Raw genomic sequence first — 19,480 nt, 5'->3', positions numbered from 1 at the left:
TATGCAAGGAAGAAGAGAAAAAGAAAGTATGATGGTTTATCTTCCAAAACATAAACCTAATTCAATCGCTATCTGGCCATCAATGACTATGAGCCTCTTGAGGGCAGAAGTGCCACTCCTGATGCCACCACACCACTGCCCAGCAGTACTTCTGACTCAGCTGTGCAGCCTCAGAACTACTCACTAAATGGATTCACAGGTGAGCTATCAAAATTTTTGATAATCAGATATGGAGAAATTTGGCACAACAAATGGTATTCTCAACTTCCAATGGTACAAAGTTGCAATCAAGCTGAAAAATGCTTTACTTCTAAGTAGAATACTGGAGTACTTAGTATAAACTGTTGAATTAAACAGATTTATGACAGTTCTGCAAAAGTAAAAGTTTACAAGGTGTTTTAAAGAAACTGATATCACAGGCCATATAATTTCCACAAGCATTTCAACGTGAGACTGTGTAATTCTGCTGCTGATGATGATGTAAGTGCAAGCGTCAAACACTCAACCTTCCACCCTCAGTCAAATGGGATGACCAATGGATATAAAATTAGGGAAAAACCAGCATCAGCACTGGAAAATAGGAAGGATGCCATGTACATGCCCAACACCTTAGAGGATGTATATTTCACACAGACTGGTGGTAATGAATGGAAGGGTACCTTTTAGGCTCTAGTCATGAATGTCCTTGTAATAGAGAAGGGATAGTAAGGAGGTGGAGGGACCCAGACAATTCCTGTGAGACCAACTAATTTGCAAGAGTGAAAAGGGACCTTAGGATAGGAAAGTTCAATAATCAAAATGCTAGTTCTGCTGCTAGGCTTTCTCTTTGAGCCAGAGGCCATCTAAAGAAGAAAATGCTCACAACAGAAGCAAGAAGCCCCTTCAAGTGGGAGGTCACGCTGCAAGTCCAAATAAAAAAAATCACACTGAAAAAATGAAATGCTTCTTTTCAAATATTTACTCTATGAAATAAGAGCACAGATATGCCAGTTTGTGTCAGAAAGATACTAGAGGGTTTCTGAATGAGTGTCTGATAACAAACTCAGCAGTGGAAGTAAAAAACATAGTTGTTGAATGTGAGACAGATAGCTGATTGATCATCAGATATTCAGTCCCCCTTCCGTCTTTATTCTCAGAAGGCACCTGCCCCTTGACATTGGGATAGAGCCATATGAATAGTTTTTGGTAAAGGAATATAAGCAGAAATGAAATGTCTCCCCTGGGTTTAGGCTTTTAAGAAGCCAGTATGCCTTCTCTATTGAATCTTTCTACATTGTCTGGCTGGAAACAGAGGACTCAGGGGATGGAGGATGGAAGAATCTGGGACCTAGAACCAACACATAGAGGATGGACAAATACTTTTCTACTGTTAAATAGAATGTCGGAGATTGTTAGTGTGAGAGATGGTTTAATGGCTGCAAATTCCTCCCTTTCCAGTTATCCACACTGTACCACAATATGACCTCGTTGTGCCTTCAGAGAGGAAAAACTATTTCCTCTCTACATTCTCTTCACCAACTAAGAGAAAACTCTGTTTTTCCATAGTCGACTACATTCACACCAGTACTTCGCTTCGGACACCAGATGTGTGTGTTGTTTCCCACACAGAGCGACTCTCTCATTCTCTGTGGACACCAACTCTGTGTGGTATAATTCAGTTAAATTCTGAAACTCTACCCAGAGTTGGCATCAGGTCCCACAAGTTAAGGGCTCAGCCCCAGAAGACTGCCTCGACTTGAGGTGCCTATCACCAGTCCAGGTTGTCATTTGTGCTTGTGACTCAGTTCAGTTCAGTTCAGTCACTCAGTCGTGTCCGACTCTGCGACCCCATGAATCACGGCATGTCAGGCCTCCCTGTCCATCACAAACTCCTGCAGTTTACTCAAACTCATGTCCATCGAGTCGGTGATGCCATCCAGCCATCTCATCCTCTGTCGTCCCCTTCTCCTCCTGCCCCCAATCCCTCCCAGCATCAGGGTCTTTTCCAATGAGTCAACTCTTCGCATGAGGTGGCCAAAGTATTGGAGTTTCAGCTTCAGCATCAGTCCTTCCAATGAACACCCAGGACTGATCTCCTTTAGGAAGGACTGGTTGGATCTCCTTGCAGTCCAAGGGACTCTCAAGAGTCTTCTCCAACACCACAGTTCAAAAGCATCAATTCTTCGGTGCTCAGCTTTCTTCACAATCCAACTCTCACATCCATACATGACCACTGGTGCTTGTGACTAACCAGCTATAAATCAAGGAGTCCCATGACCGCCTCCTTGGGTTCAATAATTTGTTAAAATGCCTTACAGAACTCAGGAAAACAGCTCTTGCTGCGGAGCACAGGCTCTAGGGCTTCGTTGTTTCCCAGCGGCTCTTCCCAAGCCAGGGATCAAGTGTTGTGTCCCCTGTATTGGCAGGGGGATCCTTAACCACTGGGCCACCAGGAAGCCCAAAATTTTTAAAAGAGAAGCTGTATGATGAACATAACAATAATTGGGTTAAAGTAAAAAATTATTATCAATAAAAATAGGACATGAGGATGTGTGGGAAAAGATATACAAAACTGTGTTAAATTTCTTATGCAATGGAAATGAATATAGCTTAAATCTCAACATCAATAATAAAAGAAAATAAATTCAAATATATTTTTAGTTATAAGGAAAATTATAGGCCAAATAAAAAGATTACATTTTTTTTATCAGTGAGACTTTGAGTAATATTTCCCCAGTTCAGTGATTGCTTAATAAATTATATAGAGACACATGTTCCATCATATGTACTTATTTATGTGTATGCATTATAGAATAGATGCTAATAGAATTATCAAAAGGATGAGCTAAACTTGAAATTAATCCTCATTTAAAATAAATTTAATTGTATTTATTAATAACAAAGCAACTTTTTTTCTTTCACTAAAATAATAATTTTTAATGGGAGTCAATGATTAATATCCTCTCAATGTTTTTAAATAGCTTGGTTCCACCTCTCGCAATATGGCAATTCAAAGGTGTGATTCTGGGTCCATTTTTATTTCAAACTTGGTTTTAGTGACATCAACAGCTGAATAATCCTTCACAAACAGACAAATTCAAAGTGAAGAAGTATGTCATTGTCTATAATTAATAATCATGACGCTCATGTCCTATTCCCTCCACCAATTATGTAATTGTTATTGTTGAAATGTGGTAGTAAATTTCCACCTTCCATTGTTATACATCAACTGCTCTTGCAAAGGGAATTAGTCTATGTTATATTTTTATGTTTCAACAAATGGGTTTAAAATTCTCCAAAACCTTTAAACAGAATAAAAATTCTATTTCAAGTTTTTGAAGTGTGTTGATATGAGAGATTATATTTTATAGGTATAACATCTACATCGTTTTCAGCAATGTATCAGATAGCAGTGGAAACACACTGGGAAACATTTCCAAACATCCGTTCTGAAAATGCTCTCTCTTACCTCATAATGTGGCTAATGGTGAATTCCTGCCAGGAAAAGGGAAAGTATGAGCTTGGCTGGTCTTCTGTGGAGGCAGGGAGAGGACTGTTGTTATTATTCTCTTGTGTTTGCTTTTACATAATGGACATTACTTTTAGCCTGCTTCCCCCCACCCCCCCCCCCCACCAGGAATCATTTTAAGAACCTTGCCAATTCTGTGACATAGTTTAGATAAAGTAAACAAAACAACCCTAAATTCACTTAACTGAGTACACTAAAATTCCAGTGAGTCCAGAAAAGTGCGCAAAATGTTAAAGTATCACTGCTATTCATCCTGACTTCTTAAAGTCACTCTCTCTACCTCAATTATTAGGATTAAACTGACTAAGTCTGCCTTACATGTGGACCAGAACAAAGTACCAGTATTAACTCATATTAAATATTATTACAGCTTAATATCTTTCTTAATTTTTAAGTAAAAAATAAGATTTTCTTCAGAGTCTCAAATGAATGATTTCGTAAACCAGCTGAAGTATATGCATCCTACTTTGGAGAATAAAAAAAATCAGTATGGATTCAGTATGGAAGTGTAACAGAAAGACTATCATTGAAATGAAACCAAATATATCAATTGTGACAATAAATATAAATGGTCAGAAATCAAAAGCTGTCTCTAACAGCTCTAAAACCAAAGTTTTAAATTATTTTATAAAATTAAAAACACAAAGACAGGGAAAGGCATACTTTGATTTTAGGAGGCCCAAACAGAAAGAAATGAGAAGTCATAGTACTAATTTCAGACAAAAAAGAATATGCAGTAGGTAGCACTAAACAGGACAGGGAGTATCCTTCCATACTGACGAAAAGCACAGCCTGCAGAGATTTCAAGAACAAAAATGCATATCTATTAGAAATACTATGCAAAATATACAGGAACACAACTATTAGAGACTGAAATACCACTCCAGCTTTAGCCATTCAAGTTTATAAAAACCAGGGAAGAATATAAAAGATATGAATAATAAAGTTAAACTTAATATATATACACATATATATTAAATTTCAGGGGAAGAGAAAATACCTTCATCAAAGATCTTATGGAACATCTACACATATAGATCAGATATTTGGATGCAAAAATAAAGCCACATAAATTCCTAAATGTAGGAATTGCACAAGTCATATTCTCAGAGCACAGTGAAATTTAAATGAAGCAATTAATAACTTACATGGTCTCATTGGCTTTTTACTATAAGCTTTCCATCAAAACATCATAGAGATCACTCTGATCTAGGAATACATAAATTTATTGTGCTCTGAGAATATTCCTCTTCTATTAATTTCATGAAAAACGGCTTTAGGAGAAGTAAATAGCAACCCACTCCAATATTCTTACCTGGAAAAGTCCATGGACAGAGGAGCCTGGTGGGCTACAGTCCACAGGGTTACATGACTGAGCATGCGTGCATGAGGGTGGAGGGAGATGGGTTGGTAGCAGTAAGCTGGTAGAACTGGAAAGAAAAAAAAAGGCTTTAATTCAAGGCTTAAACACTTCATAATTGAAGAAATACAGGAATTCTGACAATCAATAAGGGAATTTTTTAAAAAAAGGTAAAAATCATCCATAACCACACTACCCAGAGATATTTTTGATGTCACTATTTCAGGCTTTTTCTTATATATATGTACATTAACACACACAAGTATCCATATGCGTTTTTCCCCCTACCCCACAAAATAGGATTATATTGTAAGTTTATGAAAATGTGATAACACTGTACTTTTCCAAGTGACTAGCCACTTGTGCCAACCCATTCACCAAATAACCTCTGCTCTCATTCCTAATGGAAATCCTATTTTTATCATTTACTAAAATCGAGGATACTATCTGTATATCCAGTCCTATCCCTTCACCAACACTTTATTCTGATTTTTATAATGTGCTTTCATACATTTGGTGTAAGTATGCCTTCATCAGTCCTCTTTTCCAAAGTATTCTGGGCTCAGTCTACCCTTATATTCTAGATGAATTTAAATTTCATTAAACTATTTTAATTATTAAAATATTTCATTAAATTATTTCATTAAATTCTAAAAATTCCACTGGAATAGGGATAGGGTTGAATTTATGGATCGATATAGGGATAATTAACCTCTTCACACCAAAATAATTTTAATAACAGTTTACATTTTCTAAAAATAAACAAGGTTCAAAAGGCTTGGGAGCTCACAGAGGAAACATGTGGCAGAGTCAAGAATTACATTTGGACCTATTCACTTGTCACCTAGGTGAATGCATAATTTATGAACATCAGTGTGAATTAAAATATACTCAAATATAATTTTAGAGATTAAATTTTTTTTTTTCACCAACATGTTCACATTTCAGCCCATTTTCCTAGCCAACCCTTTTATATTCCATGGTGTGCATTCCAAAAGCAACATGTAATCTTGATGTCAATAAATTCTACAAGCAGTGGCAATGTTCTCTTTTCATAGCATGACTATAGACAGAGAAATTTCATTAAATGCTCACATTTATTTCTTTTTAGCAGTGCATCTAACCTAGAGACAATATGCAAATATATATGAGTTTTCCTCCAGTTACATAAGATATGTTTAACAGAATTTCCCAAGTGGTGAGTTTTTTCAGTTTGTTGCAAAAGTCTTTGACAGTCCACTGTGTGCCAGCATTTATGTGGGTCCTGGGGTAAAGAGGTGACTAAGACATGGTCTCTTGCCTTAAGAACCTAGCATTAACTGGTTAGATATATACAAATACTTCAAATACATTTGGCTATTATTGCATCCCATTTCTTAGAAATATGGCCAAGGTTGAGGGAAGACTCACAGGAGGGAGGAGCAGAGGACTCTTTGGGGCACACAGGGGCCTCACTGAGCATGTGATCATACCTGGGTCTTGATGGATGAATAGGAGTTCATCACTGACCAGTGGGAGGAAGGGCAATCTAGGAAGAAAGAAAAACAAGTAAAAGTTGTAAGGTCAGAAAAGCGGGTTGAGAAACTATGTGATTTCATACACCATTCAGTATAGTTTTCATCACCCCCGCAAAATGTCTTAGAACTTCAGTATATGAAGACTTCATCAGACTCCTGTCACCCAATCAGCCAATTTTTTTCTCAAGGTCACTTTAAACCATCAATTATTAAAGTTTTATCTCTCTTCTGACTTGATACTTTCCCAATTTTCTTCTTTTATGAATTTTGAGAATATCTTGAGAAGAAAAGTTTATGACCTTCCAGTTTCTCTTCTGCTGAGATGAAAATTTGACTAAGTCTTAACCATTTGTACTAGCCAATTGATATGTACGCTTTCTGTTGTGTGGCATCAACATGTCCTTCATAAGATTAACAGTCCCTTCTGTGTTGTTTGGGGCCCTATTTAAGCCCCAACTCCCAGTGTTTCATGAATCTGAATAAAGGGCCTGGGTCTTCACATCATCTCTGCAGGAGATAGAAGGTTGAAGAAAGTATCTAGACTTTGGAGGGTGAACTTAGATTCTACTCTCAGTGCTGCCATCTCTCTGTCCTCGGAGTAATCTTGGGCAAGTCATTCATCTTTCTGAGCCTCAGTTTTTTCAGCTAGAAAAATAGATGCACTTGGATTTACTTAATTGAGTTGAGGAGCAACGATGAATAATGTACATGAAAAGTCAGGACAAGCTCTCAACTTTCCAAGGAAAATCAAATCCTATTATCTTTGTGCCTGGTTCTGCGCTACAGGCTTTACATGCTTTTCCTCCTTCAATCTCCGTTTACAGTTGAGGAAACAGCTCAAAGAAGTTGAATAGATTGCCCAAATTCTTATATTTCATCTGTGTTACAGCAAAGCTAAATTCTGTATCTCCCATCTCTTTAAGTATTAGCTTTTTCAGAAGGTGGGATTGAGCTAGATAATAAAGTAGATCTCTGAGACCAAACCAAAGGTGGAAGCTCTAAAGAGGTTTTATAATTATATAGCATTACTAGACACTTAAAACTCCTGGCCTAAAATCAACTATTTCCAACCATCCTTGGCTAAAGACTCTATCCATAGTTGTAAAATTCAAAGAAACTATCCTGTCTAAAAATCAGAGCACAGAAGGAATTCCACAAGTGTTTTTCCTGTAATTATATGCAAAAATGAGAACTTTAGACTACTTAACTAGCATACCTTGCTCCTTTGAATGCCCTTTTATTTCATGTTGAGTGGCTTGTATGCAAATTGCAATGTAAATTCTTTCTTCCCCAGCTTCTACAGTTTTCCATTTTGCAACTTATTTATTATTCCTTGAAATGTCATAATAACAGGTTAAATCCAAGCTCTTGTGGGGCTTGTGCCAAGATGAGATTTTTTAAAAATCATGTCTAAATTACTTCATGAAATAATGTTCCTGTCTGCCTCCAAGCTGCTGTCAAGGCTGAGGCCAAAAACTTGCTCAGAACAGAGCAAACTGAGCTAGGGGTCTCCAGGGAAAGGGTAGAGTAGAAACCAGCTCTAGGGAGAGCCCTCAGCAGATATCCTCTTATTTCATATTTTCCCCTAAATGGTGTAGGTGTTACCTCTACAAAGTACATTTCCCAACCAGATTTGATTCTACAGGGATTAGAAGTCCCCTAAACCACGTGCCCTTGGCTCTCATCTGAACTCATCCTATGATGAAAATGAAATATGAGGGAAACATCTGAGAAATCTTAGACTAAGTAACCTGATCCTTAATATAAAATTTTGTCATTCATTTATTTAGCAAACATTCTCTGAATGCCTGTATATAAACATATATTAAAAACATCTTTCTTGCCCTGCAGAAAATCAATCTCTGATAGGAGTGATAACCATGAAAATAGATGATTACAGTACAAAGTGATAGGAAGTACTATTGTCCAAAGGTAGATTGTGATACTTTGAGGGCCAGTGGTATTCTGTCTGTTTAATTTTCATTTGTTTTATTCTCCATTCACTCAGCAAATCTTTACAAAGTAACCACAATTTGTGATGTGCTATTAATTGCTCAGGGGTATACAAAGATGAACTGGATAAAATAGTCTGCAAAAAATCCTGTGTCAATTTTATTGACTTACTAGAGAGACAGCACACATGCTAGATATGTCCTCCCCCCGCCAAGACCTATTATCTATCCTTTCCTTCTGCTCCGTGACCCACAAAGTGCACTCTTAGTTGACGTCAACATTGATTAACTTTCCTCCAAAATGTGTTTTGTATAGGCAAACCTTTCTTATGCCATTTGAATTCTTTGATCAGTAATCTTTATAGCACAGTGAAACCACATGTATTTGTGTATTTTAATATTTACTTAAGTTATGCCCACATGGTTTTCTCCTTTGTTGTTTAGTTGCTCAGTCGTGTCCAACTCTTTGTGACCCCATGGACTGCCAGCACATCAGGCTTCCCTGTCCTTCACCATCTCCCGAAGTTTACTCAAAATCATGTCCGCTGAGTTGGTGATGCCATCCAACCATCTCATCCTCTATCGCTCCCTTCTCCTCCTGCCATCAATCAGTCCCCAAATCAGGGTCTTTTCTAATGAGTCAGCTGTTTGCTTCAGGTGGCCAAACTATTGGAGTTTCAGCTTCAGCATCAGTCCTTCCAATGAATATTCAGGATTGAGTTCCTTTGGGATTGACTAGTTTGATCTCCTTGTAGTTCAAGGGACTCTCAAGAGTCTTCTTCAACACCACAGTTCAAAAGCATCAATTCTTTGGCACTCAGCCTTCTTCATGATCCACCTCTCACATCCATACATGACTCCCGGAAAAACCACAGCTTTGGCTAGATGGACCTTTATCGACAAAGCAACGTCTCTGCTTTTTAATATGCTGTCTAGGTTGATCATAGCTTTTCTTCTAAGGAGCAAGTGTCTTTTTTTTTTTTTCTTTTTAAGGAGCAAGTGTCTTTTAATTTCATGGCTTCAGTCACCTTCCACAGTGATTTTGGAGCACAAGAAAATAAAGTCTCTCACTGTTTCCACTGTTTCCTCATCTATTTGCCATGAAGTGATGGGACTGGATGCTATGATCTTTGTTTTTTGAATGTTGAGTTTTAAGCAAGCTTTATCACTCTCCTCTTTCACTTTCATCAAGAGGCCCTTTAGTTCCTCTTTACTTTCTGCCATAAGGGTGGTGTTATCTACATACCTGATATTTCTCAGATTATTGATTCTCAGGTTATTGATATTTCTCCTGGCAATCTTGATTCCAGCTTGTGCTTCATCTAGCCTGGCATTTTGCATGATGTACTCTGCATATAAGTTAAATAAGCAGGGTGACAATATACAGCCTTGATGTACTCCTTTCCTAATTTGGAACCAGTCTGTTGTTCCATGTCTGGTTTTAACTGTTGCTTCTTGACCTACATACAGATTTCTCAGGAGGCAGGTAAGGTGGTCTGGCATTCCCATCTCTTTAAGAATTTTCCACAGTTTGTTGTGATCCACACAGTCTTTTCTTTATACATCACAACAAAGACATTTTTCAATTTATCAGGTTTTTTCCCCTGATGTGAAAATGTTCAAATGTATTAAAATGTTCAAATTATACCTGCTGCACGGTGATTTGTTGTTGTTGTTACTGTTATTATTTCTATTAAGTGCATTTTTCTTCATCTGGATAAATTTTTCAGATAATCTCTTTAAGGTAATAGAATCTTTTGTCAATTTTTAATCAATAAAATTTAACTCTACATATATTTGTTGTTATCAATATTACCTGTGTTCACTATCTCTACCTGCAATATTTAGTTGTGATTTCATTAAATGAAAGTTGCTCAGTTGTGTCTGACTCTACAGTCCATGGAATTCTCCAGGCCATAATACTGGAGTGGTAGCCTTTCCCTTCTCCAGGTCATCTTCCCAACTCAGGGATCGAACCCTGGTCTCCTGCATTGCAGGTGGATTCTTTACCAGCTGAGCCACAAGGGAAACTCAAGTATATTGGAGTGGGTACCTATCTCTTCTCCAGAGGATCTTTCCGACCTGGGAATTAAACTGGGGTCTCCTGCATTGCAGGTGGAAAAATAAAATCAATGTTTTTCGAGGCTGTTAAATTTCAGGGTAACTTTTAATTTTACCTCAATAGCATTAAAACGGCAATGTCAAAATGATGAGGTCAAAATATTTTGCTATACATTGTGTAGCTTCTTGGATTTACACATCTCTAAGAGCACTTAGCACAGTATATTGAGATTCATGTTTGCCTTCCTCAGGAAAATGTGAGCTCCTTGAAGTATGAAATTAAGTATTATTCACCTCCAGGAGGCCAATGCCTTGTTCAGCCTGCTCCAGATGGTGTTGAGTAAACGTAGGTTGATTGTAGAGCCATAAATGTTTTGGTTTTCTTTATACACTCTTCTATATGTATGGCTTTCCAGGTGTTTCATCTAAAGAACTAATCAGTACAGTGTTGCCAACATTCTCAGATGTAGGGAATCCTAAAGTCCCAGTGTCCCTTTTCTTTGTTTAACTCTGTTCCTACTCTTGTCCCAATTGATGTTCATTTGTCCAAGCCCTAGCCATCAAATGGAAACACTGGGCTTCACATGCCAGACCTGACCTCATATCTATCACTCCTGGGGCTAGATTCTAGCCAAACAGGATCTGCAGCAGGAATTGAGAGCAAATGAGTTAAAGAGGAGGGGAGAAGAGGGAGCCAGGGAGGAAGGAAGGGAAGAAATGCTGTGCTCATGTATATTTATCAGTCTGTTTCCTAAAAGCTCCATGGAGGCAGCAAATTTATCTTTTATTCATTATTATGCATCCAGCTCCTAGAAAACTTCCTGGTACACAGTAGGTGCTCAATAAACATTTTAATGAATGGGATACCTGACAGAGGACACTCTGATTTACTGAGAACCACTATTTGACAGGTTTAGTGCTAATCACTTCACTCACGATCTCATTTTAAATGTGATCCTCAAGCCATCTTGGTGCTGGAGGTGGTATCACTCCTGTTTAATGAGAAAGACACAAGGCCCTCACTATCACATACTGGCTGTTGGTAACACGTCATCGATGAGGCCTCACAGAGCAAAAGATTTGTCAGAGCAAAAGGTAACTTAGAGATGCTCTAACCCAACCTTCTTATTTTACTGATGGAGAAAATAACTCCTGGGTAGTTGAAGCGACTTTGCCAAGGTCTCACAGGGGTTAGGGTTGACAACTGACCCTGAAATCAGATAACCCACCTCAGTCAGGGATCTCTCTGCTCTGCTTGGATGCCTCTTGCTTGTTCCTATCATTGCCACAGGCAGAGAGGACAAGGAACCTTGAGCCATAAAGTTGTTCAACCCAGAAGAGCTAACTTCAGGTGTTCTTTGAATTACACTCCACAATCAGCCACCATGCCACCTCCTGACCCCCAGCAACCCCATGACTTTGTCTACCCCGGGTGGCCTTGTGTGCGGCTCTTGGCCCTGTTAGCCCCTAGCCTTGTATATAGCCTGAAAAACTGTGGAACTTTTGCACTTGGCAGAGGAAAATTCACCAAAGAACAGAACATGCTCTTTTTCTTGTTCTAACTTGACTCCATTCTTCACCAAATACATTTTTTTCTTTCTATGAAGTATAACTGAACAGTTTATGACAGGATTGAACATGGAAATCAGTGACATAACGATCTCTCTTTGTCCTTGTACCCTGATGGTTTAGCGAACAAGGTTCCTGCAGATGGCTAAAAGCATGACTACATTATTAGATAATTCCTCAGGTTAGCTCTTTGCATCCATGCATGTTGCAGACAGCAGAATCAACAAGAGGAATGGGGATCTGAAGCAAAGGAAGGGGAAATGCAAATATAAACCTATGTTTCTAATGGGCACTGGTTCTTGCTGTTCCAGAGGGCTGGAGTCTGGGTTCCTAAGGCGGGCATCAGACACTATCCACCTCATTTCCAGGGCATTCCCCTGATTGCCTCTAAAGTAAATACTTTCCTATTGCCCACACTTTGGACTCTTTTGTTGACTATGATGGCTATTCCATTTCTTCTAAGGGATTCTTGCCCACAGTAGTAGATAAAATGGTTATCTGAGTTAAATTCACCCATTCCAGTCCATTTTAGTTTGATGATTCTGAAAATGTCAGTGTTCACTCTTACCATCTCCTGTTTGACCACTTCCAATTTGCCTTGATTCATGGACCTAACAACCCAGGTACCTATGCAGTATTGCTCTTTACAGCATCAGACTTTACTTCCATCACCCATCACATCCACAGCTGGGTGTTGTTTTTGCTTTGGTTCCATCTCTTCATTCTTTCTGGAGTTATTTCTCCACTCTTCTCCAGTAGCATATTGGGCACCTACCAACCTGGGGAGTTCCTCTTTCAGCGTCATACCTTTTTGCCTTTTCATACTGTTCATGGGGTGCTCAAGGCAAGAATAGTGAAGTGGTTTGCCGTTCCCTTCTCTAGAGGACTACGTTTTGTCAGAACTCTCCACCATGACCCATCCATCTTGGGTGGTCCTACACGGCATGGCTCACAGGTTCATTGAGCTAGACAAGGCTGTGGTCCCTGTGATCAGTTTGGTTAGTTTTCTTTGGTTGTGGTTTTCATTCTGTCTGCCCTCTGATGGATAAGGATAAGAGGCTTATAGAAGCTTCCTGATGGGAGAGACTGACTGAGAGGTCTTGTTATGACAGGTGGGGCCATGCTCAGTAAATCTTTAATCCAATTTTCTGTGGATGGCTGTGTTCCCTCCCCGTAGCTTGACCTGAGGCCAAGCTATGGTGGAGGTAATGAAGATAACTGCAACCTCCTTCAAAAGGTCCCATGAACACACTGCTGCTCTCATGCCTCCAACCCTGAAGCCGGTCACCATGGGACCACAGCGCTGCTGGAGACCCCTGAACACTCTCGGGCTTGTCTGGGTCAGTCTCTTGTGGGGTCACTACTCCTTTCTCCTGGGTCCTGGTGCACACAAGGTTTTGTTTGTGCCCTCCAAGAGTCTGTTTCCCCAGTCCTGTGCAAGTTCTGGTGGTTCTATAGTGGGGTTAATGGTGACCTCCTCCAAGAGGGTTTATGCCATACTCAGGTCTCAAAAATGGCAGAATGATCTCTATTCGTTTCCAAGGCAAACCATTCAGTATCACAGTAATCAAAATCTATGCCCCGACCAGCAATGCTGAAGAAGCTGAACAGTTCTATGATGACCTACAAGACCTTCTAGAACTAACACCCAAAAAACAATGTCCTCTTCATTATACGGGACTGGAATGCAAAAGTAGGAAGTCAAGAGTTACCTGCAATAACTGGCAAATTTGGCCGGGGAGTACAAAACAAAGCAGGTCAAAGGCTAACACAGCTCCGCCAAGAGAACACGCTGCTCATAGCAAACACCCTCATCCAACAACACATGTAGAGAAGACTCTACACTTGGACATCACCAGATGGTCAATACTGAAATCAGATTGATCATATTCTTTGCAGACAAAGTTGGAAAGCTCTATACAGTTAGCAAAAACAAGACCTGGAGCAGACTGTGGCTCAGATCATGAACTCCTTATTGCCAAATGCAGACTTAAAGTGAAGAAATTAGCGAAAACCACTAGACCATTCAGGTAGAACTAAATCAAATCCCTTACGATTATACAGTGGAAGTCACAAATAGATTCAAAGGATTAGATCTGATAGACAGAGTGCCTGAAGAACTATGGACGGAGGTTCAAGACATTGTACAGGAGGCAGTGATCAAGATCGTCCACAAGAAAAAGAAATGCAAAAAGGTAAAATGGTTCTCTGACAAGGCCTTACAAACATCTGAGAAAACAAGAGAAGCTAAAGGCAAAGGAGAAAAGCAGAGATATACACATCTGAATGCAGAGTTTCAAAGGATAGCAAGGAGAGATAAGAAAGTCTTCCTCAGTGATCAGTGCAAAGAAATAGAGGAAAACAATAGAATGGGAAACACTAGAGATCTCTTCAAGAAAATTAGAGATACTAAGGGAACATTTCATGCAAAGATGAGCACAATAAAGGACAGAAATGGCATGGAACTAAGAGAAGCAGAAGATATTAAGAAGAGGTGGCAAGAATATACAGAAAAACTATACCAAAAAAATCTTCATGACCCAGATAACCACGATGGTGTGATCACTCACCTAGAGCCAGACATCCTGGAATGTGAAGTCAAGTTGGCCTTAGGAAGCACCACTATGAACAAAGCTAGTGGAGGTGATGGAATTCCAGTTGAGTTCTTTCAAATCCTAAAACATAGTGCTGTGAAAGTGTTGCACTCAATATGCGAGCAAATCTGGAAAACTCAGCAGTGTCCACAGGACTGGAAAAGGTCAGTTTTCATTTCAATCCCAAAGAAAGGCAATGCCAAAGAATGCTCAAACTACTGCAGAATTGCACTCATCTCACATGCTAGTAAGTAATGCTCAAAATTCTCCAAGCCAGGCTTCAACAATACTTGAACCGTGAATTTTCAGAAGTTCAAGCTGGATGCACAAAAGGCAGAGGAACTAGAGATCAAATTGCCAACATCTGTTGGATCATCGAAAAAGCAAAAGTTTTCCAGAAAACCACATACTTCTGCTTTACTGATTACACCAAAGCCTTTGACTGTGTGGATCACAACAAACTGTGGAAAATTCTTAGAGAGATGGGAATACTAGACCACCTGACCTGCCCCCTGAGAAATCTGTATGCAGGTCAAGAGGCAACTGTTAGAATTAGACGTGGAATAACAGACTGGTTCCAAACAGGGAAAGGAGTACAGAAAGGCTCTATATTTTCACTCTGCTTATTTAACTTGTATGCACAGTACATCTTGCGAAATGCCAGGCTGGATGAAGCACAAGGTGGAATCAAGATTGCTGGGAGAAATAGTAACCTCAGATACGCAGATGATACCACCCTTATGGCAGAAAGTGAAGAACTAAAGAGCCTCTTGATGAAAGTGAAAGAGAGAGTGAAAACGTTAGCTTGAAATTCAACATTCAAAAAACTAAGATCATGGCATCCAGTCCCATCACTTCATGGCAAATAGAGGGGGAAACAATGGAAACAGTAAGAGACTTTATTGGGAGGGGCTCCAAAATCACTGCAACCATGAAATTAAAAGACGCTTGCTCCTTGGAAGAAAAGCTATGATCAACCTAGATAGCATATTAAAAAGCAGAGACATTACTTTGCCAACAAAAGTCCATCTAGTCAAAGCTATGGTTTTTCCAGTAGTCATATATGGATGTGAGAGTTGGACTATAAAGAAAGCTGAACACTGAAGAATTGATACTTTTGAACTGTGGTGTTTCAGAAGACTCTTGAGAGTCCCTTGGACTGCAAGGAGATTCAAGCTGTCAATCCTAAAGGAGATCAGTCCTGAATGTTCATTGGAAGGACTGATTCTGAAGCTGAAACTCCAATATTTTGGCCACCTGATGTGAAGAACCAACTCATTGGGAAAGACCCTGATGCTGGGAAAGATTGAAGGTGGAAGGAGAAGGCGATGACAGAGGATGAGATGGTTGGATGGCAACACCAATGCGATGGACATGAATTTAAGTAGGCTCCAGGAGTTGGTGATGGACAGGGAAGCCTGGCGTGCTGCAGTCCATTGGGTTGCAAAGAGTTGGACACAACTGAGCAACTGAACTGAACTGATTGCCTGCACGTAATTGCTTCTGTATTGATCTAAGAAAGTGGGGTTATTTTTCATTCAGAACTATATAGTTTGATTGTATTTATGATGCATGTCATTAGATAAGTGTTTTACCAAACAAATGAGACAGTAAGTAAGATGCAACAGACACTGGTTTATGGTAAATTCACACTCACTTCATGTATTGGTGAACTGTTGCAAGCATCTTCAAACCAGTTTTCCTGCTTCCCTCTCACCTCCATAGCATCATCTATGATACACATCTTGTAGAATATAATATGAGATTATCTAAAATATAATATATTGAGAGTCCTTGGACAGCAAGGAAATAAACCAGTCTAGATCAAACCATCCAGAATATAAATCTCATCATATCACTCCCTTGCTTATAACTGTTGAATGTTACTTTAAAACTTAGAATGAAATACCAACTCATCAACATGGTAGACAGACAGGTGCTTAAAAATCTAGCTCCAAACCTACCAGCCTGATGCTTCTTACCTCACACCAGATTGTCTCTTCTCCAACAACATTTGATGATTTATTTCTCAGCAAGAGAGCCTGTTACTTCACAGATAATACTCTTGTGCCTTTTCTCTGCCTCACAATCTTTTAGTTATACTTCAAGACCCAGTATACAGGCCTCATCTCTTGAAAATCATCAAGATCTTTCCAGGTAGAGTGAAACATACCTTTCTTTCATTAGAGCACTGATCACACTGAAATCTAGTTGTTGTTCAGTCATGAAGTCATGTCTGACTCTTTGCCACCCCATGGCCTGCAGCATGCCAGGCTTCCCTGTTCTTCACTATCACTCGGAGTTTGCTGAAACTCATGTCTGTTGAGTCTATGATGCCATCCAATCATCTCATCTCCTGTTACCCCTTCTCCTTCTGCCTTCAATCTTTCCCAGCAACAGGGTCTTTTCCAGTGAGTTAGCTCCCCACATCAGGTGGCCAAAGCATTGGAGCTTCAGCTTCATCATCTGTCCTTCCAATGAATATTCAGGAGTTATTTCTTTTAGGATTGACTGGTTTGATTTCCTTGCTATCCAAGGACTCTCAAGAGTCTTCTCCAGCACCACAATTCTACTTGTCTGATACCTTACCACATCTACCTTACTGGACTGTGAGCTCTTCAAATCAGAAGACTATGTCTTATTCTTACTTATCACCCCAGTAGTTGGCACAGTACCTGGCAAAATAATGAGTCTATAAAAATACTCATCAAATGAATATTTACTCTGTTCAAAGCACCAGGCTAAGTGCTATGAGGAATGCAAAGGTAGATTATTCAAAGTCTATTCTTTGCTGGCACCCAGCTGGAATGAATTACATCTATGGTTCTTGTGTTTTCCACTTGGTCACTCTTTAGCACTCCTTGAGAATCTTTATTAATTGTCCTCTGTTATACATTCATTAGGCAAAGCACTGCATGTGTTCCTTCCAACACAAAACCACACCTTAATGCTGACTGATTTTTCTCCATATGACTTTTTCTGAAGCATATATATTCTCAGTTGAAACAAAATTAAATGTACACACTGATCAAAAGCTGACAAAACATCTGAGGTAGGTTTTTGGTATGTATGAATGACAAGATATGTCAAATGGGCATTGCTGACTTATCCAAGTAGTTATCAATAGTAAAGATGCTACTAGAAAGGTCTGAAGTATCAAGAACAAAGAAATGAGAAGATTGAGGAATGCTGCACAGAGAAGAAAATGTCTGACCCTGATAGGAAAATGGAACTTACTTTTAAATCCTATAAATAATTCATAAATTTTATTTGAGTCACTTTTTGGAATACCAATAAGGTAATTATCAAAGAGTATTTCACCTGGAGCGATCTGGTAACTAAATGCATGCAAAACAAATGGAGAGTCAACCCAGAGATACAATTAAATAGCACGTCAAAGAATCTTTTGAGCAGCTCAGGGTTGGTCACAAAGGGTTTTATCTTAGAGTTGAGTTCTGCATTTGGTAAGATAAAAATCACACAAGAATGATTCCAATTGAGGGCAATAAAGATGATCAATAAAAAATGTTTTCAGAGAAGAAAACATTTCCTCCCCCAAACCCATAACCAGTCCAATCATGAGCAAAACATCAAAGTCACACTAAAGTGAGGGGCATTCTACCTAACCAGTACTCCTCAACCTGTCAACATCATCAAAAACAAGGGAAGTCTGAGAAATTGCGACATAGCAGAGGAGACTAAGGAGACATGATCCCTAAATCTAACATGTGATCCTGGGACAGAACAAGCATCTTAGGCAAAACCTAGTGAAATCCAAATAAAGTGCAGAGCTTGGTTAATAGTAATTAATGGCTAACAGTAATGTACCATTGTTGGTTTCTTAGTTGTGTGACAAGTGTACCAGTGATGTAAGATGTTAACAATCAGGGAAACCAGATGAAGAGTTTATAGGAACTCTCTGTGTCATTTTTGCAACATCTCTGTAAATCTAAAACTATTGTAAAAAAAAATTTTAAGTTTGTTAAAAAAAAAACCAACTGCCACAAGCCTTATTGAAATTGACTCAGTTAGATAATCAACTTCCAGGAGACAGTTTTGCAAGGGACATGAGGCAAGCAGACAAAGGTTGCCAATTCTGTTTTATGTAGAAGAAAGTGGAGGCTCATAGAGTTTTAATGTCAATCAACTATTAAAGTCCCAGGATGGGCTTGAACTTGTGATTTTTGGCTAGCCCATTAATATTTACCTCCCTTGCAAAACTGGGCAGGCAGCTTACATACCTATATCTTTTTGAATCCTCACAATGACAGCAGACACTGTACAACCCATTTTGCAGACTAAAGAGGCTCAAAGAGGCTAAACATCTTGCTTACCGTCATATTATTAGGACTTGTTAAAGCCAAATTTTGTTCACAGGTTGTCTATCTCCTGAGTTGTATACTGTTGCCTTCCTTCCTCCAGGCTGCCTCCCATGGAATATAAACATAAATGCTCTGGAAACTGCCACCCCACTCTAGGCTGCTTCCAACACCAATGCCTGAGAGCCAGCTAAACACAAACATGGGAAAGGGTCTCTCTCCACTTGCTAGGACTGAAAAAGCAGCTCCTCAGTTGGGCAAGGTGTACCTGAGCAGCCTTCCCAGGCACGAGGATCTGCTCCTTCTGTGAGCTCTCGCGTTCTTTCTAGCTCTTTGGGGGCTGCCCTGGGGAGCGCTCAGCCTGCCTTTTGGCAGTTCCACAGCCTCCTCCTTTCTGCAGCAGAGTGCTTTCCATCAGGGGTGTCCACGGCAGGAGCCAGAGAGGCGTACTGGTAATGCGATGCGATAATAGTGTATCAAATTCAAAACGCCATTTCTGCCAAAAGGAATTTAATTAAGCACAAAAGTGGTTACTGCAATGAAATGCATATGTGTTCTTAAAAGTCATGCGTGCCTTTGGGTATTTGGAAAATACCCTAA

At 39.4% G+C, this 19,480-nt stretch overlaps 1 long non-coding RNA gene across 1 annotated transcript; it reads right to left on the bottom strand.

The window, feature by feature from the left end:
• Positions 1–2,942: 2,942 nt before the first annotated feature.
• LOC139032354 (uncharacterized) lies at positions 2,943–6,398 on the bottom strand. Its single transcript, XR_011484858.1, has 3 exons — positions 6,341–6,398; positions 4,824–4,938; positions 2,943–3,512 (listed from the first exon to the last, which is right to left on the bottom strand). It is a non-coding gene; the product is annotated as an uncharacterized lncRNA (long non-coding RNA).
• Positions 6,399–19,480: the final 13,082 nt, after the last annotated feature.

Source organism: Odocoileus virginianus, chromosome 31 (assembly GCF_023699985.2).
Source record: "Odocoileus virginianus isolate 20LAN1187 ecotype Illinois chromosome 31, Ovbor_1.2, whole genome shotgun sequence".
Taxonomy (NCBI): domain Eukaryota; kingdom Metazoa; phylum Chordata; class Mammalia; order Artiodactyla; family Cervidae; genus Odocoileus; species Odocoileus virginianus.
Note: the sequence above shows the minus strand (reverse complement) of the source record. Positions and strands in the feature narration are given on the sequence as shown.